The sequence below is a fragment of the Cavia porcellus genome, unplaced genomic scaffold (assembly GCF_034190915.1).
Source record: "Cavia porcellus strain 051 isolate PalLab524CR breed Dunkin Hartley unplaced genomic scaffold, mCavPor4.1 scaffold_7, whole genome shotgun sequence".
Classification (NCBI taxonomy): Eukaryota; Metazoa; Chordata; class Mammalia; order Rodentia; family Caviidae; genus Cavia; species Cavia porcellus.
In genome coordinates, this window is record NW_026947490.1 from 86,858,710 (window position 1) to 86,884,144 (window position 25,435).

General features: G+C 40.6%; 1 long non-coding RNA gene across 1 annotated transcript; it reads left to right on the top strand.

Moving 5' to 3' along the window:
- Positions 1-20,506: 20,506 nt before the first annotated feature.
- LOC134477052 (uncharacterized) lies at positions 20,507-24,752 on the top strand. Its single transcript, XR_010048953.1, has 2 exons — positions 20,507-21,048; positions 23,782-24,752. It is a non-coding gene; the product is annotated as an uncharacterized LOC134477052 (long non-coding RNA).
- Positions 24,753-25,435: the final 683 nt, after the last annotated feature.

Sequence of the window (25,435 nt, forward strand, 5' to 3'; positions counted from 1 at the left end):
AGCACTAAAGAAGTTTGTGAAGCATCTCTAAGCATATGTCTGGTTTTGAAAAGAAACACTTGTCATCATAATTAAATGACTTTTTGTTTAAAAATTATTTGACTGGTGACCTTGGGTTGGTCTGATCTGAATCTCCTGATTAGAAATCAAGAAAAAGTCATCAAAAACAATCCCAATTTTATATCTGAAGGCATGAATATACTATCAGATTAGCAACAATGAATTGTCTTAGTTATATGACCTTTAGATGAGGTATCTGCCATAAGGCTATGGAGATTATTGGGGGCTCTAATTAATGAACAAGAACTGCTTAAAATTACCAGGTGGCCACTTTCCTGTTTATCATTTGAAGTCCTGTCCAGTGTCTCCTCACCACAAGGGATTTTGTTTAACCAATTTTTGCATCAATTTGACCAGTTGGCAAACTAGGTGAATCATGTTTTCTAAAACTATAACCCAAATAAAATTTGATTAAATGGTTTGAAAATTGCTAAAAGAGGCAAAAAGATTGTTGAGCTCAAATAAAAATGAACAGTTGTTTACAGAGCAGGCAAATTGATAAACATGGGTAGATGATCTGTACATTATAAATGAACTGAACAAACAGATAACAGATATATAGACTGACACTCATCTTATAAAATTAGAGTTCACTCAAATACATTTGGCCAATCTGAACTATAATACATAGACTAGTTTGAAGCTTCTTGTAGACCAATTAATAGAGATCTCTTGAAATATGAATACCAGAAAAGGAATCTATTTTATGGCTAATCTGAGATAGCTCAGAAAGTTTAAATAAAAAAGACTGCCAGGGCACTACACCTTGCCACCTTGCTGGGCGACCCTTGCCTCCCACCCCCACCCCATCATCCTGTCACCACCTCTTCTGCACTGCTACCTGGAACCAGACTCCTGGTCTGGCCTGAGCTGAGCCACACACAGTGTATGGGGCTGCCTGGGAGGCACATGGAGCCCACAGGGGAAGGGCAGAGTTAGCACATGGTGTGAGATCCAAGAGCAGCCCACACAGGCTAGTCTGTGTGTACCACGCGCCGTTGCCATCCAACCTGCCTGTGCACAGATAAACACAGTCCACGTGCACCTGCACCCATCCCAGCCACCTTCGTGCACTGAGGAGGGATTGAGAAATTGGAGCGAGATGGGTGAAGAGGGAGGTGAAGACCATGCCTAAATGTCAGGCTTTGCCTGAGAAAGCTGCAGAATTTGGTGTGTGACATTCAGACAAGAAACTGGTAAAGAAAGGAGCTGCATCCTAAGTGTTGGGCGGTGGAGAGATCCTGGAGGAGCAGAGTGAAAGATACATCCTTAGAGTGAAAAAGGCCTAAAGATGAAGAGCTTCTGCCAACTTGCCACCATCATGATGAAAACATACATAAACGATCAGCTTTCTGGTTTTGCATAGCCCTTTAGAGGCCAAGACCACCAAGGTTATGAACCAGGCAGCCCAGAAGTGTATTTACTTGGGAAGAGGAAAAAGTATTTCCCACTATTGAATAAAATTAAAATGAGCCAAAAGTGGAGTTTGGCTAATCCAGAAGCAGGTTGTCACCTAATCTTTTGGATGAACGGTTAATTGGTTCCAACGCTTGCCCTGTAGCCATCACCAAAACACACGGGTTCAGTCCCAGGAGACTACAGTAATGGTTCTGCCTCAGGTAATCTCTCAATTTCTCAATCCCTCCTCAGTGCACGAAGGAATGTGAGAACCACTACCTCAGTTCAGTGATGGAAAAGGAAGATCCAGTGCGGGCCCAGCTCAAAATTATGGAGTGATTCTCGGATGGGGGTTGGCTCACCTGCAGTAAATGAATTAGGGCAGTGCTCTTTGCAGACCAGCAGCGACAAGTTGAGCATCTCCAGCATGTTAATAAATGAGGAATTAATCCAGGAGGCAGTCTAGTCCGTGAATAAGCAGGGGCCTCAAACTGGGAGGACCCCAGGAGTCACTTGCGCTGATGTTCCTGGCCAGGGAACCAACTGATAGGATTTTGGCTGAATTAGATGACAGAAAATAAAGTAAGTGGCCTTTATTTTAAGGATGTGGAGAGAAACTCCATGACTGCCGGGGCCTGCCTTTCTCTGCTGGACACATGGTGTGGGGGCATCCATATAGCTTTGGTCTGTGGTGGTGCCTGAAGGGGCATCACTGACACCGAAGCAGCCCATTGGAATTCATTTTGCACCCCTGGTAAATTGCCTCGGGTAGGGAAAATTACCTCACGGTAAATGTCCCTTGATTCTGCCTCTCACTGCTGTGGTTTCAACAGGTTCCTAAGGTGAAGTGCAGCTGGTGCCATATGGAGTTTAAAAGAGAAAGCCCAGTTCCTCAATGAAGGTCTCCTGTAAGGAGGCTGTATATAACTTCACAGACTGCCTCATACAATGTTGTGACAGAGGCCCTGGTCTGTGCCTGGAATGGATGAAATGTACTGATCCAGAGGTTGGAGAAACTGAATATGCTCAGAAGTTCTACATCAGGGGCCCCTCACCTCAGATACATCCTCCAGCAGAGCTTACATGGAACCGAGCAGCCCGAGACTCCAGGACATGGTCATGCATTACTGTTCAAAAGACACAGTATGGCACCATCTGTGTGAGACCAAATGTAAGCTTCCCTATATAGAGAGAAAGTTTCATTATCCAGCACTAGTTTTCTCTATTATTGGCATTTCATGTTAGCATGAACCTTTTCCTTCACATAAAACATCAATTATGACATGCAGCTATTAACTCACAAATTTTAACTGAGTCTATTTTTAATTCCTAAAATGTTATCATACTATTTTGTCAACTAAAAATTTGCTTCAAGCAGATTGTAAATGTTTAATTTAGATTTTTTCTAAAAGAAAATTATATTAATAGGGCTTTTAAGGTAGTAAGTGTATTTACTTTAAATGGAATGTTGTATTATATTCTACAGCTTTGTTTATTTTTATTACCATGTGCCATATATACAGTACACATTTTGTATGATAAATTAGTGCATCACACTCATGTGTATTCAGGTCATTTTTTAGTGTACATACATATGTGCACAACTACTTTCAAGGAAGCAATTGAAAATTAGAGAGCAAGTTTCTGAGCACAACCTTGAGAAACCACTACATATTACAAGCTATTCTATTGACATTCCTGAAAACCATAAGTAAAATATCTGAGTGACACAATATTAAACAAGATATGTAGATGGCAAATAGTCATGTGAATGCCAAATTGCTATTATTTTAGTTATGGAAACCCCAATTAATTATCAAGAAAGCACAAAATGCTTTTTTCAGTGAATCCAGTCTCACAAGATGTTACCAGCCTGCTAACTTGCTGAGCAGTAGAAACTCACACTCCTTGCTGCTGGGAGCTCAACAAGACAAAACTACATAGAAGATACTGAGATGCACAGCAGACTTCATCAGAAAGCACACTACAGTGAAGAATACGCCTCAGGTTTTTTTTTTTTTAATTTTATTTAAGAGGAAAAAGAGAAAAGCACAAAACAAAACAAAGCGGTGTAAGGGTACACATAATACAGAACTACAAAAAAAAAAACAGTAAGAAATCACCTGTTAATAGATTACATATTATTATCTTAGAAATAGTTGCTCAATTCACAGTATCAAAGAATACATTCTGACAGACTAAAAAAGGGACTGAAGGGAAGAAGTGAGAGATTGGTGAATGAGTACTGAAGGACTGTTCTATGGAGCAGGAGGCGCTAGTTGCTTTTGCAAATTGAGATCAGTATGGTAACAGTTCCACACTGTGAATTTCACAAAGCTAGCAGAACAGAGTTGGAATGATTTTAACATAAAGGTGAAAAATGCTTCTCCTGATTTATATTCAGCATGAGTTTTACATGTATTTGAACATCACATGTTTTCCCTAAGATAATTAAAAACTTCATGATTTTAGGATACATTTAAAGAAATTCAAATAAAATAAAACAAAAAGTTATATTTGACAAACATTGGCATGAAATTATTTTTTTCTTCTTAACTCATAACTGCCCCATATGACCAAGAACAGTCTCATTCAATATATGAAAAGATAAAGAAATGTGGGACAAAAGTAGACTGAAATGCTCTGAATAATGATGTGCTTTATTTTTAAAGTATGTCCATTTTGCTTTCTGAAAGAGTCACATAGTTTCTTGTCCTCAAGTATTGGTTTTTCTAAATTTGATAAAAGTTCATTTGCTCTTCTATGCACCTTCCTTCCATTGACATTGTGCTCTCACTTGAAGGTGTCAGATCACTCTCACCATCTGAATATAGATACACACAGATTATTACAATTCCCTCTGCTCCCTGAAAGTGTTTTTCTTATTTAGCTCATTTCCCTACTCTTCCATTATACACCCGAGTTAGTGTTGAGGCTTTTGTCACAAGTCTTCACAGTGGCAGAGTATCTATATTTTGGAGCATGATACAAAGGACCAGATGAGAAAATCGATGTGTTGTGAAGATTTTGGCTGGGGATCATTATCAGGGTAACAGAAAATGAACAAGCGTTTCTGTATAATCTCCTTGTATATAAAAGTTTTTGTTTATACTATCACATATAATAAAATCCAGTAAGATACAACACATTAAGACCTATGGAAACAGAACAAAAGCTTGATGGCACTTCAAAACAAGATGATATTAAATCATCATTACATATTATGATGTCATTTCCTCCAAAATAGCTGTTTCTATCATCCAATCTTCTCTGCCACATTTCTGTGGAGATCTATTTCTGTCATTAGTTGTCAGTTTGTCTTCTTCATTTTGTTTTCTGCTTCATTCATTGTGGCCTCTCTGACACTATTTCTGGATTCTTGGTATTTTTCTTTTTTGGAATATCCTGCAGTATTCTCTGTAGGGTTGAATTGGTGGTTACATATTCCCCTAGTTCCTCTTTATCCTGGAAGCACCTTGTTTTTCCATCAATTTCCAGGGATAGTTGTGCAGGATATATCAATCTTGGCTGGAGGATATTATCTTTCAAAGCTTGAATTATTTCCCTCCATGCTCTTCATGATTTCATGGTTTGTGCCAAAAAGAATGCTGTAAATCTTATGGGTGGTCCCTTTTAAGTGATCTGTTTCTTGTCTCTGATGGCTTTTAATATTCTGTTCTTATATTGGATTTCTGGTATTTTGATTATTATATGCCTGGGTGTATCTCTGTTTGGGTTGTAGGTGGATGGAGTCCTGTATGCTTCACACATATGAGTATCTTTACTTTTTGCTAAATTAGGAAAATTCTCTTGGATTATTTCTGCGGGTAGCTTTTGTAATTCATTTTTTTGTGTCCCTACTTCTTTTATGTTCTTAATTCTTAATTTATAGTTCCTCTTATCATCTTCTAGCCTTTGTATTATGGCTGTTTGTTTCTTTGTTATTTTTAAGAAGTTTTTCATTTCATGCTCCCATATTACAAATCTGCCCTCCAGTTCAGATAGTCTATCCTTAGTTTCTTTCAAGCTGTTATGCCAGTTTTTGATGGAGTTTTTCGTTTCCTGGTAATCTGTTTGAACCTGTTTCCCATATTCTATGTTTTCTCTATCAAACAATTCTCCCCCCTTTTTTTTTTGTTCTTCCATTCCACCATCTGTTTTTTTCTTGGGTGGTGCTTAATATTTCTCCAACTATTCTGCTTATGTCTTGCTTCAGGTCATTAATAACTCCCTTCCTGAACTTGTCTATGAGGCTCTGGTGGTAGCACTTTATGTCTATTGGTGCCATGTCTGCTATTGCCTGTTTCTCAGGATTGGGGGCAGAGGAGCCTTTCCTGTTGCTCTCTCTTCCCCTATTCTTTGTTCCTTATGTACAAGGATACATAGGAGGCCCAGCTTCCTTCCCTGTTGCGGCCTGCCCCTCCAGGTCAATCTACCTTCAGGGGCTGGGACTTGGGTTGTGTTAGCCTACTGGGTCTCAGCCAGCAACATCACATAGGCTAGGCACTGCTCACCAATCCCACTTGAGAGGGGGACATGTGACTGAAGTCACTACAGCGTGCTGTTCTGGCAAGTCTTCCCATTCCCAGAATGTCCTCTGTTGGAGCCTCCTAGACCATGGAAGAGTCCCCAGGTCCCTCACTCATCGCCAGTTGATGCATGGCTCCTCACCCGTCCTGCTCTCAACTCCATTCACGGATTCCCATTCGCAGAGCTTTTGCACGTCTTTCTCCCTGCCAAGCCGATTCAGACACAGCAGCGGTGGCAGGAAACCCCAATCACAGCTTCCAATGGCACAGGCTCCAGCTTCCATGCTGAGGCTTTATCTGTTCCTGTTATAGCACCAGGATTGCATTCCCAGTTGGTTTTTCTCACCCAACCCCAGTTGGTTTCTCTTAGCCCAGTTCATTCTTGGGTCAGCAGGGTATATCTCCTCTTGCTTAGGATTCCTCAATCCACAGCATTCCTGGATTCTAAGCTGGGTCTCTCAGAGAGCCTCGGTAGCTGCTGCTATCTGTACACAATGTTCTCCCAGAAGCCCCCAGATATGAACTCAGCCACCAGAATCTGGCTAAAAATTTGGCATGCACTAGGTAATTATCTTATATCAGAGACATCACAGTATTCACTTGTGTAGAAAAAAATCCTGGAGAAGATATCAATATGAATTATGACTAACATGGATGAAACAGTTCCATGCATAGGGGCCAAGGTAGAGACCACCAGTAGCACCAGTAGTAAAATCACTTTCATAAAGGATTTCCTCCAGAATTAGTATAAAAGCCACAGAATGATGGGCTGACAGAAGACAAACCGAAATGCTCATTATTTTCTTTACGTGAGCATTACATACAGCTTGACATCGTGCAAAGCCACAAACAGAGAATACATCTGCCAGGGCTGAATCCCACATCAGCAGTGCCGCATTCATCAACTCCCACACATCAGGGCCAGATATGAGGATCCCAGCTCAGTCCCTGATACAGCCCCTGATTCACACATGAAAATCATCCTAGGTGCTAGAACAAGAAATCTCTGTCACCTGAAGGTTGGGAATGGAGGTCTTCATCCTGCAGGCAACATGGAGATGCTGCGGACCCTTCTGTGTCTAATGCCAACTCCACTGAGTGAGAATTCTGGGGTGTCTAGTTCTTTTAGGGGTCAGGATATGGGAAGGGAAAGACTCACAATGTCTCTCCTTGTCCTCAGGTGTGCTATTTGATAGGACACTTTGATAATCAGGACCCAGCCTGGTGAAGCCCCTAGAAACCCAGACCCTCTCCTAAAATTTCACCAGTGACCCCATCAGCTGTAGTTATGCTTAGAGTTGAATTCACCAGCCTCCTGGGAAAGCCCTACTATGGATGAAGTACTAGACAGGGAATACAAACTAAAACTCAGCCTTCCACGACCGCATCTCCATTACAGCTGACACAGCCAATAATTTTTCCTTGCAGCTGAACTCTGTGACCTCAGAGGACATGGCAGTGTATTACTGTACCAGATTTCAGGAGTTTCTCACCTGCCCCAAGTAGCTTCTTCTCACTCCCGCTCCTTCCCAAGTATAAACCAACACTCTACACAATAAGAACATGGCTTAAAGTCAGCGCCTGCCAATTCCACAGCCTTTTCAATCTAGTATTTTCCTGTTCATCTGTTTTATAATATTAGAAAATAGAGAAACACTTTGCAGAAGCCTATTCAGATGTAATTTGTGTCTTTTAGTCTTTAGATTTATTATAATGCTTTTTCCTTTCTTTTGATGTGGTTTGTAATGTCAAGACATCATCATAGGCACAGTGGTTCCCAGACACAGGCATGATAAGGATGGTGTCTTACCCTTTGCCCACAGGGTCCTCATCTGCTCATGAAATTTCTCACTAGTAACATCTTAGTTTGGCAGTGATGTCCCTTTGTGGGCAGAGGGGCTCAGGGTTTGGTTTTCTCTCATATACTAGCCAGCACTTCCCAAGGAATCTAATTCCTTGGTTTAATGTATGAAAGATCTTAAATCTCCCTACAGTTTTAAGCAAAATATGTGGGTGTTACCTGGTTCAGTGGTGGCAGATACACTTCAAAACAGCATATTGTACACCACAAACACAATTTCACTTGTCTGTTAAGAACTAAATTTACTTTCTACTAAGATCTTCTGAGTTGGAAATCTAATTCCATTCCCATGTCCCCATTGCTGTTCCTATCATGTGTGAGAAACACACTTCCAAAATGTCTTACTTTCCATAAATTTCAGTCGGAATACAAATATTAACAATTGTGTCTCTGTTTCGCTCACTGCAGGATCGTTTGCTGGTGGAAATATATGGAGCAATTCACCCAGTGCTTTAGTGTGTGTCCACAAGGAAGCAGAACACTTACAAAGAAGATCCATTTTGCTGGAAAAGAATGAATTGTAAAATTTGAAAGGGGAAAATGGCAAGGAAGAGAAAATGTGTAAGTGCAGTGCTAGTGACATAAAATCTGCAAGAGTATGAGGGCAAATTCTTGATGTGCATAAAACAGGTAACTGATAATCATAGTGACAACAAGAAATAATTTGAAATAATTATAATTATTCACATGGAAGTCACAGAACACAGGACAACTTAGGCATGGATAAATGTCACATGGTCAGTGCTAGGCTGGGCAGCTCCCATACACAGTAATGCCCGATCTTGGATATATTGATAGTCACGCTGGCTCAGCATCCCATATGTTGCCTTTCAACTCATACACGCAAATTAGGCTAGGGGCTAGCAGAATAAATTCCTGTCAGCAGCTAAGCTGTTGGGAATGTCCTCATCCTGCAGGCAACATGCAAACAACATGGGCATTAGGGTTAGTCCTGAGGTGTCTAGATGTTTAAGGGGTCTGGCTGTTGGAATGGGCAAGTTTTCATGACTCCCCTTTTCCTCATGTGTGATGTCTGATCTGATACTTTGTGAGTCAGAATCAAGCCTATTGAATGAGACAAGCTCAAGTCCTTTACCTGCACTGCCATGAGGAGCTCTGTCTCCAGTTATTACTGGAGTTGGAGCCACTAGCCCCTGGGAAAGCTTTACAATGGATGGGATACTTGATATGGAGCACAGTATACAACCTGGCTTTCCAAGTCTGCATCTCCCTCACTGGTGACACAAATAAGAACCACTTTTACCTGCAACTGAATTCCAAGAACACCATCACATTTTTCTGAGCAAAATACACAGAGAAGACCTCAGTGTAAACTCAGAAATAAACCTGGGGTGCTTTTAACTGGCAAGAAGTTCTCCTGATCAACAACAACAACAACAACAAAACAGTTTCGGGTGCATATGCAGTGTTGTTAAGGATGTCCATATGAATTGTGACATGATACTTGCTACTCAAGCATTTCCATCTCTGTGTCTCTACATCCCTCCAAGTCTGCCATATAGGTATTGACAGTAATCACTGCTCATATTTTGCTACTCTTGTTTCCTATGGGTGTATCTTTAATTGTGCTGGAAAACAAATTTCTCCTCACCAACCTAGCAGCTTCACTCTAGATTCATATATACCATTGTTTTCTTTAATATGGCAATTAATCATCATCTAAAATGAATGTACTAATTTTTCTGGATTGACTTTTATCATTGAGCAATAAATTCTTCATTTTAGTAAATTAAATGCATCAAGTTCCTATTTCTGAGTTCTGAGAACTCAAAGTCCTCTCTTCTCCTCGGCCCCCTCAGAAGTCCTAATCGCAAGCTTCAGTCCCAGCAGCACACAGTGACCTCATGGAGGAAGGAAAAAATGCAGCCTGGCTGGACTCAAGGCAGAATCCAAGGGCTTTCATGTTCTCTTCCCATGACAGTGCATTGAGCAGAACTTTGGCCTGCTCTTTCCATTTAAACTTTTGAACTTAGCGAATCATTAATTCAGCAAAATACAATGTAGCCATGGTCACACTTATCCTAGGAAGTCAGATGCACATCCACCTCCTTTGTTTGCCTTGCACTTGAGCTGGACCAGCATCATCACTGATGTGGCCTTGTGTTAATGGCTGAGATTTCCTATTCCTGATGTGATGTCCCAGGTGCATCTTTTGTTTTCAGGTCAAAATAAGGACATCTTCCAGAATGCATCATCACCTGAGATTTAGTCAGATTCCCTCTGATGTATCTTCTTAATTCCAGCTAACAATACATCCCTGAAATGTCTAAAACATTCCATTTATTTCCTTCTCTTTCTTTCTCTGTTATTGCATTTTCAGTCATGGATGTGCAAATGTCATTTTCAATTATTGATCTTGTAACCCTAATTCCAATGAGTTCAAATTTTGCTGCTAGCTTTTTCTCCAACTTGTAAAGAAATAGAAAATTATTACCACGTATTCAAATCTACAAAAATCTGGATAAGATAAACATCACCCTCTTTTGATTCACCAATGAAAGAAATACAATAGCAGACTGAATGAACACAAATTGACTTACAGAGGCAGAATATCCAGATCCCAGGGAAGCATTGCTTCCTGGTACAGCAAGTGCCTCAAGCCCACAGTGGAGGGAGCACTGATGGTCAGATGCTGGATGACTGGAGGACAGGAGAGGACCATGAGGAGTTAACATCATGTATTAGGTGCCACAGAGTCCACATATTACCTCCAGAAGCTCTCAGAGTCTCAAGCATAATAGTAATAATAATCATTCAGGTCCCTGATATGGGGAAAAGAGGATTGATCATTGAGAAATGGATACAGAACTTGGTGCAGATGGAAGGCATCTCAAAGGACATTTTCAGAAATGGATCCTGTATAGATATAACATATTTCATATCCAGAAAAACCACCCAGACTTCAAATATGATGCAGAACAATTAAAATAATTCACAGGTGAAATAAATGAAAGCAAATGGGCAGTACTAGAAAGGAACAGTTGTCAGGGGATAATGATCCAAATCCCTAGACTTTTATTGTGGGTGTCATATGATAGGAAATCCTAGGGATCACAGAATCCCACAGTGTCAGGTACAAAGTGTGATGAGAGAGGATTGGAGCTGAAGGAGCTCCAGGACCCAGGTTCAACTGAGAAAACTCAGTGAAGCTGCAGATGGCAGAGGAGACAGGGGAGAAGAGAAGGACAGCTTGAACAGCATCTGCTTCCACAACCTCCATAACATGCTGAAAGACCCCAAGTGCATTTTTCCTATCCCCTTCATGATCACTGCAATGATTATCTCAGATGGGCATTTGGGGCATCCAGGTGTGCCATGAGGTGCCGCTGAAGTCAGAGACCCAGAAGCACACATCAGACAGGTTCTTTGAACCAAGTAGCCACACACCTGATAGACTCATTGATGTTTGTGTTCATGTCTATCCTGGTTTCTCAGGTCAACAATGGAAAAGCTTAGTATCTGGAGCCCACCACACCAGCACTGTGTCCTTCCTGGCTAGAATGTGTCCTGTAGACTATAAGTCTCATAAAGGGAGATGAACTCTCATCAGGCAACTGTTGCCTTCAATTCATGACCCTGAAACCACTACACCTGGGTCAGTGGACAAAGGTGTTGATACTCAGTGACCTTTTTTCCATGTGTAGCAGAAATACTAGTACATGCATAAGATTAATACACATCCCTGCCTGTGGTAGGGATCGCAGAAGGGATTTTAATGGGGACCTGCCCTGCACTTCAGTAAAGGAAAACTTTCCAAAAAAGTTACCTGTTCCTCAAGGACTTGGATCCGTGTATGATTTAAAATTAAAACCTTGTAAAGCCTGAAATCCTTTAGTTATCTCTCTTCTATAGGGGGCCCTGGGAATGACAATCTGTAGGAATATGGTGCACCTTCATCCACAGATGTGCACATTTTCCATTGGTATCAACAGCAGTTATCCTTGCCAGAGGCGTCATTTTCTCCATAGATGTATGATACATCTTCAGGACCCCAGTGCAGACTGTAGTAAATCTGGGTTGGTATTCAAAGACTTTACAACTTTACATGCCAATTTGGAATTCTCACTTTGAAGGGACTGCAGTGCCATAAAGGAAGGCCTTGAGAATACTGGATGTGAAACAGGTGAACTCAGAGCCAAAGAAGCATCAGGGACCTGTAAAAGTACCTTTTAATTCTGTCAGCCTTGTGTTCCAGATCAGAGACTCTTGTCCAAGGATAATAAATACAGGGAAAATGTCAGCAAAGGCAGGTGTAAGCCCCCTGCAGGAGCCACTTCCTTCTCAAGGAGACACTGCCAGCAGACAAAGGACCTTCACTGTATCCTAAAATGAGAATCCTGGTGATTTCCTGGGGAATACGAGGGGTTAGGTGACAGAGAGAAGATATATCAGGATGGAGATGGACATAGTGTTATCTGAGTTGGATATAGGATATGTCAAGTACCTCATCTTTGAGTGCTCAACTTGGATGAAAGGCAGCAGTACAGAGTGTCTCTAGTCAATAATTTTGTTTTAGACTTTTCTATAACATTGTCAGTTATCCTCGTATGTTTTCTCCTACTTGTTACTCCCGAACAATTTCTAGGGTTGAAATGATTCGTGCACACTGATGCTGGACAATGTGCTTACTCAGGCTTTAATTCAATATAATGCATTCAATTCCAGAGACCATTCCAAGAGCCTGTTTTACAGCAGCTGCCCTGTGTTACCATGAGGACACTGCTGAGCATCACTGCATGAGAGAAATAGGGAATGAGATCTATATACACTAAGGTAGAACAACCATGGGGACACATAAAACTGAGTTTTAGTGCATGGAGGGGCTGAGCTGCACAGGGATGTAGGTCTTGAGCTGTGCAGAGAAAGAATTGGCAGGTGACTCTTGGTAGGATTGTAGAATCCCTGTGTGTTCACAGGCACACAGACAGAGACACAGACACAGACACAAACAGAGAGAGGCAGGAACACAGACATAGAGACACACATGTGCATATCCTTGGACACTGCATCCTTTGATGTAGCTATATCAGTTCTTACTCTACATGTTTTCCAACATGAGGTGAGCTCCTGTGCTCTGTCTCACATTATGAGATAAAATACACTGAGAGTAAATTTCCATTTCTAATATCTGGATTTTTCAGACACTTTATCACAGTGATAGAATGTTCAGTAACACAAATGCAGAAAGGTAAAAATTCAGATATCATCTCTTCTTGTAGGTACAAAAACACACAGGAGTCCAAAATTCAGAATAACAATTTATTTAACATTAAGACCAATAAAGTACCTTGTGCAGTGTGAAGGTTGTCACAAAACAGAGTGTGCCAATTAATCTGCAGGAATTTTATATGGAACCTGCTAGTTCCAGGTTTACATTTTTTCTAAGGAGTGAATTAGGGACTCAGATAGGTCAGAAGCTTGATGCTTGGAAATAGAATTTTACACAGCTGATGTCAGATACACCCATTATAAAAAATCTGATTAGATATATGATTGGTAATTAAAAACTCCATTAGAATACTTATAAGAAAATATCCTATTCAAAAGGCACTGTTACTAGGTGGAGAGCAAGACTGTTATGAATAGCTGACCAATAATTATCATGGAGAAAATTTATTGAACCTGTTAGTTTGGCACAAACTGAGCTCAAGAACTCAAAAATGCAAGGAATGTAGCTGTGCACAAAAGCAGTAACTTAAGAGAAATATTTTTCCTATTTGACTAGAAAATAAAAAAGCAAATAAAAGAGTTTTTGGTTGCTCATTAAGTGAAATCCAAAAAAAAGAAGAGAAATCATTTTCTACCTGAACTAGTCACAGGTGGGGGTGCACCCTATTCCTTTCTTATAGTAAATGAGCAAAAGCAACATTCATAAAAATAAGGGCTTAGAGATAGCAAGACTGAAATGGAAAACTAAAACACTTCATTTGGAAGAAAGAAAAGAAATGTAGGTCCAAAAGCTACCTGTGAGAAAGTAGTGGCCTCATAACTGAGGACGTTTATTCCTGGATGCACTGATTAAAGAGACAAAAAACCCTTTCCCTGGAACTTGTTCAAGGCTCTATGATCCCAACTCAGGTACCATTTCCTGCCTGAAAATTCCTACTTCAGCTTCATTACATTTTCTTTTATACTTTCTATATTTTAGATCTAAAATATATAGATTGGCTAAAAGCAATCTTACATATGAAGTCAAGTCAACAATTAGGCAACAGATTAATGGAAAAATATAATGATTCTAGAACTGAATATATACATACTTGCAAAAATATGTTTTCACCTACAGTCTAAAGTGTTTTTTGTCCCACACTCAATATAAGGAAGTGATTTAGTGGATCAAGTATGGTACTTTCTTTAAGCAATAATAGTGAACTCTATGCTTGGCTAGGATTATCTTCAAAATTTAGGTATTAATTATGACACTGGGTTCAGTGTAAACCTTTTCTTAAGCAGTTGGAATGTTTGATTTTCCTTTATCTTTACTTTTTCCCAGAAATATGTTACTGTTTATGTGTAGTTTCTTTACTCAGTTTAATGCAATTGGGCAGACTGAGAGAGACCCTGTGAAAATCTGGGCAATAAAGCTTATGGCCTCATTCCTGACAGCAGCCCTTACCTATGCCAGTTTGTCCCAGTCTGACCTCTCCAAATAAACTTTTCTGTCCTCAAGGGATTGGTTCTTCCACAAGACATTCACCTCGTTACATTTGGGGCCCAGCTTCAGGAGAGGGCACTGAACATTTAAGGAAACCCAGGACAGCACTGAAAAACCAAGGGTGAAGCATGAATCCTGACAGGAGAGGGTGACATCACAGGAGAGAGATGGGCCCAGGAGCCAATCATTGATAAAGGTGGGACTGGCTGAACACCCAATCGGGTAGGCCAAGGGAGGAGGGCTCTTTCCTGCCCTCTTGGTGAGTTCAGTGCTGAAAGCCTGGAGCTGAATGAACCTCTAGTTTCTGTAACTTTTTATTGCGGGCTGCAAAGGATCCTTGAAAACCCTCAAGCATCGCAATGGTAACTTGATGTTACTGGAGCTGGGAATGGGATGGAATTTTGGGAGGTCTGAAAGGTAATGTGCAGAACCCCTGTATGCCCAAAATATCTTTTGCGCAGCCTCAGGCACAGCTGTGCTTTGGAGGCAGTTTAATGAGTGAACTAGTGTTTAACGAGTGCAGTGCTTTCTATGGAGGCAAACCTGAATTCTGTCCTCAAAATGACAAAACATTATCATTTGAATTCCTTATTTGAGACCTCTACTCGCAGTAATGTTACAGCATGAACAGAATTCATAATCTCATGATATTGTGTTATGAGTTCTGGAACCAAAATAAAAATGAGAAGGGCTCCTTCACTTTCGGAATGTTTCCTGTGTGGGCAGACAGCCGTGGGTGGGGGTACACTTGAGTCTGTGGATTGAAATAGACCTCCATCTTTCTTTGTTTTTCTTTTCTACTTTCTGTTTTATTTTTTTATTGTTGGGATACAGAGTGTATCTCTGTGGTGTGACCTGCCTTGAGCTCCAGGCCATCCTCCTCCTTCTGTCTCCAGTGTGAGGAGATTACAGTCCAGAGTCACTGCACCCAGAAAAAGAAATCCTTTGTACTGAGATTCTCCAACCCATTTCTTCAGCCTGTGGGGTCTACAGGAAACAGAGTTTAGAGACAAACTAGATGTTTGTATTTACATTTCTGTTATCTCAGGAGTTTAGTAATTAGCAGTTGCAAGCAACTCTAGTAGACTGGAATCTGCATTTTATTTTGAGGGAGAAAATTCACTGTAGGTTCAAAGTCCCAGATCATGATCTATTGTCATTTTAATTCTTATCTTAGCTTCTACTTTTGTGACTTTACTTCAGGCCATTTCCTTTGCTAGTGCCTTATTTATAAGTTAAGTAGATAAGTACTTTTTACAATTGAACTACTAAAGCATAGCTTTTCATAGAGTTTAAAATGCCATGAGGTATTTGGGGTGTGCTGATGTATTAGCTTCTGAGGGAAAACTTCCTGCAGGGAACAGCTTCCTGTCAGTGCTGCCTGTTAATCCCACACTGAGAAACATAGCAAACTGGTGTCTACAGGGATGTAGAGATGTGATAAATATGAGAGTGGAAATGGAAGTAGGTTTCAAAACTGAAAAAAATTGTTACATTTGGGTTGTGCTTAGATTTGACCTGAAACTTGAAGCACTGAGTGGGGTGTGGTGGCACATGGCCTTATTCCCAGCACTTAGGCGGCTGATACAGGAGGATCCTTGCAAGTTTAAGACAAGCCTGGGGCATGAAGTGAGTTCCAGGACAAAGCATCCTGAATTGCATGATGAGTCCCTGTCTAAAAAAGAAATTTGAACAATGAGATGGACTTATTACTGAAGTAGGGGATTCTTCACATGGTCAGGATCTTCATGAGTATTAAAGAATAATGACAAAAGTTTGTTTTTTTTTTTTGTCTTTTTATCTGTACCAGGGATCGAACTCACCACTGCCTGCTTACAAGGCAGGTGCTTATGCCCCTGAGCTAAATCCCCAGCCCAGGACAAAAGTTTTTAATAACATGCACCAATATGATGGAAAGGAAATGAGAGAGCAGGGGCATGTAGAGGGAGGCCCAATCAGCAGCCAGCTCAGTAAAGGACTTCTGAGGTGAGCTTGACTTAATGTGACAGCACTGAAGGACTGTCTGCTTGCTAGGTCTGAGAGTAGGAAAAAGTTCACAGGTCTATAGAAAGGATGGAAACTTAGTCATGGATAAAAACTTTCTGTGTCTCCTGATCAGCTCTCCTAGTCATCTCTGAAGTAAGATAGGTAATTAGAACCGTGGTATTGAAGGTTTGGAAATATGTTGGGCATCACAAGTAAAATAACATGGGAAGGAGTTTCTTTTGGACACCAAAGATTTTAAGGGACATATGTTGTTTCTTATTCTCCAGTGACTGACTTTATAAATCTGGCCCTTAGGTACATCCTCCAGATTTAAAAAAGATTTAATTAATAAAAATTTTGACATTTAGAGATGAGGTCTTACAACTTTGCACATGGTCGCAAGAAGAGTTGAGTCTTTGCCAGCACTTTGACTGCTGAGTTTGATATAGGGGAATGAAACTGTCAACCCTCTACATGTCCAGCAGAAATTCATGTTCTTTTAAATTTAAGAATGAGTTTTAGGTACAACCAAGGTTAAGAGAAGAAGTATTTATTGAGTGAAAGAATTCTTCTGTGAGAGAGACAGAAGGGCTCCCATGTGAGTTGCCAAAGACTCTGCAGTTTCTAGGAATTTTTATAATGTAAAAAAATAAGATGAGGCAAGTCTAAAGATAGATCAAGAACTCACAAGACTGGCAGGCATGAGGTGGGAAAGAGCTATGATCAAACAATAAGCTTCCTTCCTTAGGTAAAATTGACTAAATCAGAGACAAATGGGGAATTCAATAACATAAGAAGCTAGCAATCTTTATAGATCAGTGACTTTTTTTGTAGGGGACTGTAATGGCAACTCCTGTCTTCTCATGGTGATCCATACCAAAACCCTAAGGATTTTATTTAAGGGTGTGGTTGTATTTCTTTGTCATCTATCTTGAGATCTGATCCACAGCAAGTGGTGTGTGTCTCTCCCAAAGTCACCAGATATCTGGTCCTCTGTGGGGGCCCTTCCAGAGCCTAGCCCTGTCTGATGGATGTAATATTTTTAACTAGCTTAACTGCCAGTGAGGAAATGACAGAAATATGATACTTTGGTGGTGAGGGTTGTGCCTCTGCTTTGCTGGAGGGAACTGGGTCTCCTGTAGTTTACACAGTCTTTAATGCTCAGAGGCTCATACATCATCCAATGTATTGCTAGGGACTCATGCATGCACTGCCATGCCTGGATTAGTGTTTTATTTTCATGTCATGAAATTTCACCAAGAATACGCTGTAGGGGTAAAGTAAACAACACTGAGTCATAGTGGTGCAGAAATTTAATGCCAGCCTCTTGGGAAAGTTAGGAGTGTTTAGAAATCAAGGCCATCCTGGATAACTGAACAAGAAGTTTTTCAATATGAGATGCACATTGAAAGTTTATGTCCATCTCAAATTATCTTTTCTAAAGTCCATGGGGCCCTTGGATAATGAAGAGAAAATATTTGAGTTTAAACTTATATTGAATTTTTAAGTTGCCATCTAGTTTGTACTAGCGATACATGGCACAATGCAAAGTTTATATGCTCATGTTGGAGGATACAGAGATGAGTCTCTGGTCTGTGAAAAGGGACACCATGGGTGAACAACCAGTGATTCACAGTGTGCTGTATTCAGAGAGCCACATGTGATATTTAGCGTTGTATTATGAATTTCTCTTTCTGTTATATCTGAAATACAGATCAAAGCATTTGTATTCAGAAGGTTGAAAAAAATCTAATACTTCATGATAGTGCTTGCAATAACAGTTTTGTTTTTTTGTGCATATTCAATTCATTTTGTTGTCCATTAGTTTTAGTTTGATCAAGTCATTTGCCTTATGAAACTCAAATATCTCTTTTGCGTTATGCCTTCCAGTCTTCAAATTGTCTCCTGTAGAACAGGAGCCTCACTTACCCAGTTGTTTCCAGTTTAGATAGCTGTATTCACCTGTTTCTCTTGAGCAGCTCTATCATGAGAGCAGTGCAATTCTTTTTGGAAATGTCAACACTACTCTGGGTATTTTGTGTCTATGGTTCCCTGGATTTTTTAAATTATTGTTTTACTGATTTGGCCCCATACAGTCATACTGCTTGACCTATATCCCCAGACAAGAGGATAAAATGGAAATTTTAAATTAGCTTAAACTGAGCTGAGAGGTTAGCATTAAGTTTATAATTAGACACTACAAGTGTTTCTGTAATATATATTTAATGTCATCTGTGTAACATAGCTTCAGGTTTATAATTTCAACTGAGTGGTGTGATTTAGCATCAGAAGGATTCATATTTTCAGGAGATTCATGTCTTTAAATGGAGAGGAGTTTCTAAGGATTTAGGACTTTATTAGAGTATGGTCTATATCCATATTTGTGTGAGCATACAGAAATAGTTCAATAAGGTGACTAGAGCATGAAAATCCTAGATTCAGCTCCTGGGGCCTTCACTCAAGTAGAATGGGGGAGATGACAATGCCCAGGAAAAATAGGCAAAGCACATTGTCTATTTTGTGATTAATTTTTTCCACTTAAATAAGATTTGAGCATATTTGACTTTTCATGATATGAATTACTGCTTTATATCCATGGGGGTGATGTAGTACTCTGGAGTATGACAAGCTGCAGAATATTGAAATGATTGAGTGTAATGTACAGATAATTTTGTGAATCTTTTCTTTCTGAGGAAGGGATTCTGGTGGTTATAGGGCTTTATTGGTAAAATGTTTCTTTATCTTTAAGAGAGTTTTAAGATTTAAGAGAGTCAGAAAATAATTACTATGTATAAAGAATATCTGTGAAGGGAGTTTTTAGCAAAATAAAGATTAATATTTTGTAATGATTACTGTGATGTGTCTCATGATGAGTATGAATGTCCCAGTCCATTTTTAATGTTCTGCACTTCTTTGTGAATTACTGATATATCACATGGCAAATGACTCACTTTGTATATGCTTGACAATAGCCAATATGACCTGGTTAGAATAATAAGGGGAAAACAAGTCTCTTACTTTTCTGTGCATGAGCACAGGTATTTGCCATTGCCTTATGATATTGGCCTCAGGTTTCTCATGCTCTCAGAATCAAATCTTCAACCTTCCAATGGAGAATCTTCAGCAGAGACAGAGCCTCAGAGGCAGAGGCCATGCACCAGATGTAATCTCATGGGTCATGCCTCCTTGACACATGAAGCCACACCCAGACAAGTCTTTCCTAATAACCTCAATGTGTTCAAAACTCAGAATGTGACAGTAGAAATCTAGGCATCAGGCATGCGAAGTTTAGTACATTACTTTGGAAAAATTTGTAAGCCACAAGAGATTAACTTTCACCCCTTGAGATGGAAAGGTCTATTATAGAAAATTTACGATTCTGAATCCTTGTCTTCTCACAGGGCCAGAATTGAGGGTGGGACACTGCATGCAGCCTGCCTTCTGCTCTCCAGTCAGGTTTAGTTTTCATAAGTCTTGAATCCATTGTAGTGACAATGTTGTATATTTTAACACAGTCATAGGAAGTGCCAGGAACATCTAACTATGATAAATAAAATGTGAGTTTAAATATGAGGTCTCAAGCCAACAAAAAGTATCCTTCACATTGAGTTTGATTGTAATGATGTAGAATTCCAGAATCAGTGAACACACCCGCACAATTCTAAGTCCTTCTAGGATGTTTAAAGATCACATGAGAAGTTTTTTTTAAAGTTTGACATTAATAAATTTTAACAGACATATTACCATGACTATGATGAATATAATTATTAGGACCCTTGCAGGCATGTGTAAACTACTGTGTTACATCTAGGGTCGCACAATAAATGAGTAAACTGTTGAATACATTAGGTTCTATACCTTATAATGATAAAAATTGGATATTATGTTGGGAATTTAAAAAGCAGAAAGTGAGATAATGCTTTAAAGGACGAATTGCAAAGGGGCTGGCTGCTAAAAATACAAATCGATCTCTGAAGTAGAGCATTCACTGTAGGGAGCCGAGTGACAGGCATTGCTGCCTAGATGTCTCTCTCTCTCTCTCCTATGGGCACTGCGTCTGCCTACATTAACCATAATCCTCTTCTGCTTACGTCACTTATCCGGATGTGATGGTAACCCTGTTGTATTCATCTGTTTAACCTCTTCCTGTCCCAGCTCCCGCCCTTAACCTATAAAAGGTGTGATTATTTTCTCAATAAACCGGAGGCTTGATTGGGTTAACATCAACTTGCCTTCGTCTCTTTTTGTCTCCCCCATGTCTTTTGTTTAATCCCCGTTTCTCCTCCAGGAGTTCCGAACTTGTTGATCTACAGGCCGGATCAAGTGGCGCCCAACGTGGGGCCCCTGGCACGGACAAGTTAACGAGGGAGCCATTCGAGAGACAGCCGGCTTAAACCGAAAGTAAAAGCAAATTGAACCAGAGACCTCGGCCGAGGAATGAGTAAACTGAATCAAGGATTAAAGTTTAAAGCAACAGGACATTAAATCAAGTGCTGAGACCTGCGCAGACGACTACCCGACGTCCTGCCCGAGTCACGGTGAGTGAACGGCAACCCCATTTCCCTTTCCCGACATGGGTCAAGTATTGAGCGAACATGAACTGTTCGTCGGAGGCCTTATAAAGACATTAAAGACAAGAGAGATAAGGGTTGAAAAACAAGAATTATTACAGTATTTTCAGTTTATTCATAAGGTTTGCCCTTGGTTCTCCCTAGAGGGTTCTATAGATACCAAGAGGTGGAATACAGTAAGAGATGTTTTAAAAGATTATTATAGAGTTTTCGGTCCAGAAAAGGTTCCTGTGACCACCTTTACATATTGGAATTTAATTTCTGAGCTGCTTGCCCAGAGGCATGCAGACCCTCAGGTTGAGGAGACAGTTGCACTGGGTGAAGCTGCCTTGCACGACTCCGTTAAATCTACCTCAAAACCATCCTCAAAAAAATCTGAAGCCTCTGATTTCTCAGATGCAAAAAATGATGGCCTGTTAGAGGTCCTTGTACATGGTGATCTGCCACCACTTCCACCTGTTGACATGATCAACAGGTCCCAGGATGGCAGCCTGCCACTCCCTGTGCCTCCATGGCAAATTGGGGATTCATATAAGCCTTTAAAAACAACCTTAACTCTGAAAAGCTTGCAGCCGCACAACAGCTGGTGCAGGACCAGTTAGATGCAGGCCACATTGTTCCTAGTAATTCCCCTTGGAACACACCTATCTTTGTTATCCAAAAAAGGTCAGGAAAGTGGAGGCTGCTACAAGACCTTAGGGCGATAAATAAGACAATGGTCTTAATGGGGCCCCTACAGCCAGGCCTCCCCTCACCCAGTGCCATTCCTTTGGGATTTTTAAAATTGTCATAGATCTTAAAGATTGCTTTTTCTCTATTCCTTTACACTTCATGACTTCCAAAAACTATTGGGAGATATTAATTGGCTCATACCATTTTTAAAACTAACTAAACATGATTTATAGCCCCTTTATGCACTGCTTCGGGGAGACATAGATCCAACTTCCCCCCGAGAGCTTACACCTGATGCCAGGAGAGCGCTCAGTAAGGTAAAAGAGGCTATTGCTCAACAAACTGTTTCCTTTATGGACTACAATGAGCCTTTACAGTTTCTCATTTTTAATACAAAGCTTTGCCCTACAACAGTGTTCTGGCAACAAGCTCCCCTCATGTGGGTCCATTTACCAGTCTCTCCAAAAAGAACACTTTTGCCTTATTTCCAAGCTGTCTCAGACCTAATAATCCAGGGTAAAAAGCAGGGAAAATGTTACTTTGGCAAAGAACCAGATATTATCATTCAACCTTTTACAAAAGACCAAATAGATTGGCTACTTCAGAGTACTGAAGTGTGGCCTATTGCCTTAGCTTTCTATTCAGGGACTATTGACAATCATTACCCTCCAAATAAGCTAGTTGACTTTGCTAATCGTCACTCATTTATATTCCCTAAAGTCACAGCTTCACAACCCCTTCCGGGTGCCCTGGTTTTATTCACTGATGGCTCATCCTCTGGAAGAGCTGCTTATGTATCTCAAGACAATGTTTCTACCCTCCAGGCAGATACTTCCTCTGCACAATTAGCAGAGTTAGAAGCTATTCTTGCAGCTTTTGCTGCTTACTCTGACCAACCATTTAATTTGTATACTGACAGTGCTTACCTTGCTCAGTCTGTTCCATTATTAGAGACTGTTGCTATTATATGTCATGCTTCCCCAGCTACAAATCTGTTCAAACAATTACAATGCTTCATACGGCTTCGCCGTCATAAGTTCTTTATCGGTCATCTGCGAGCTCATTCCAACCTCCCAGGGCCTCTTGCCCAAGGAAATCATTTGGCTGATGTTGCTGTACGAGCACAGGTTTTTATGGCTCAGGACTCCAAGGTGTCTGAGGCCCAACAAGCCCACCAGCTACATCACCTCAATGCTCACACCCTCCGCCTTCTCTACAAAATTACCCGTGAACAAGCCAGACAAATTGTAAAAAATTGCCCATCTTGTGCTATCCACTCACCTGTTCAACACCTAGGAGTCAACCCTAGAGGTTTAATTCCTAATGCCTTATGGCAAATGGATGTTACCCATTTCAATGAGTTTGGCAATCTAAAATATGTACATGTCATCATTGACACTTATAGTGGCTTCATTTTTGCCACTCTCCAGACTGGAGAAGCTGCTAAACACATTATAGCCCATATGCTGTCAGCCTTCTCAGTTCTGGGATGTCCTCAACAGCTTAAGACCGATAATGGCCCTGGCTATACCAGCACCTCCTTTGCTCAATTTTGTAAAAGCCTTAATATCCTCCACACTACAGGTATACCTTACAATCCTCAGGGACAAGACATTGTTGAACATGCGCATCGTTCTCTTAAATTCACCATAGATAAAATAAAAAGGGAGACATGGTACCCCACCCAGGGGTCCCCTAAAATTGTCCTTTCACATGCTCTTTTTATTTTAAATTTTCTGACCCTGGATGCTTCAGGCTGCTCCGCAGCATCTCGGTTTTGGCATACTCAGACTCAAACACGGTTTGCATCTGTTTTATGGAGAGACCCACTAACCAATGTGTGGAATGGCCCTGATCCAGTCCTTATCTGGGGACGAGGTTCAGTGTGTGTTTACTCTCAACAAGATAAAAAAGCTAGATGGCTACCTGAACGCCTCGTAAAGCAAGTAGACAGTTCTTCAAAGACCCCATGTAACGCCCAGGAATAATGTTATTTCCTGAGGCACAATCCCCTGTGTTCTCTTACAGGTGACACATCTCCCTGGAGCCTTATGCTGCTTAACCAGCCTTCTTGAGCCACACCACACCCATGGTGGATTTTGACCCCTGCCAAACAGACTACAACTGCTGACAGCCATGCACAGAACCCCATGACTGTGAAAGAGGCTCTTCTCGGTCTGGAAAAACATACGCCAGCCAAATAGACTGCATCCAGTGTTATACAAGACATGCTCCAAGACACAGGAGAATGACTTCATACAGAGACACCAACAAATGACTGTCAACCCCTTCTCCTTGATTTTGGGGGGGGGGGAGTTTTTCCCTTACCTAGTCCCCCTTTTGGGTCCCCTAGCTGACCTATTGTTTCTCATTTCTGTGAGTCTTGTATTTTTCAGAGGATTATGATGTTCATTAATAACCGGATAGACACATTTATGACAAAGCCCATTCAGGTACACTACCATCAGCTGGAGATGACAGATCAACAAACCTACAGGAAAGAAATTCCCACGAGTGGCCCATATGATGATGCGGCCTGACTGCCCTGGGGCAATGGACAGGCAGTCAGAGACGGGCAACTAAGACATACATGTTAATTCCAACGGCCACCTAAGACAGGCACAGGACCAACTGCTGTTCTGCAAGCCCATGACGGGTAAGGCCTGGTTGGGTTCATACAATGAGGTCCTTGACCTAAGACAGATGCTGTCCTCACAGGGCCTGCCATACTCTTAATTAAATAATATAAAAAGGGAGGAGATGTAGGGAGCCGAGTGACAGGCATTGCTGCCTAGATGTCTCTCTCTCTCTCTCCTATGGGCACTGCGTCTGCCTACATTAACCATAATCCTCTTCTGCTTATGTCACTTATCCGGATGTGATGGTAACCCTGTTGTATTCATCTGTTTAACCTCTTCCTGTCCCAGCTCCCGCCCTTAACCTATAAAAGGTGTGATTATTTTCTCAATAAACCGGAGGATTGATTGGGTTAACATCAACTTGCCTTCGTCTCTTTTTGTCTCCCCCATGTCTTTTGTTTAATCCCCGTTTCTCCTCCAGGAGTTCCGAACTTGTTGATCTACAGGCCGGATCAATTCACATGTACATGCAATTTTTTAAAACAGGGAATCAAACTCACAATGCCACATTGCCAAAGAAGCACTGTGCTGCTGAGGTATATCCCTGATCTTGTACAAGAACATTTTCTCTATGTTCAGAAAAAGAAGCACCATTGCTCATGTGATTATTATACCTCATTGATAGTGACTGAACATTGTTGAAAAGGACACACTAAATGACACACTTTGTGCTCATTATATGTTTCACATGTGGTGTTCATATTTTTTAAATTTAGTCAGTGTGAATAGCATGTGATACAATGCTCATAATTTCAATCCATTGTTGATACCTGATTCGTATTTACATGGCATATATCTCTATTTCAATCCAGAGATATTGTCTGTGGTACATTATCTTGAAATTTCTATTAATTTTTATTGCAACTTTAATTTTTTCACCATATAGACTGTTATTTGAAAGCGAATATATTTGTATGCATTCCAACTTATTCTCTGCTAATTTTTCATGTTGTGTATTTTCTGTGTCCACTGACATCAATGTAGGATATTTTTCCTCAGATATTTATATATTTATTTAAATTAATTACTCAGTAATGCCTCTA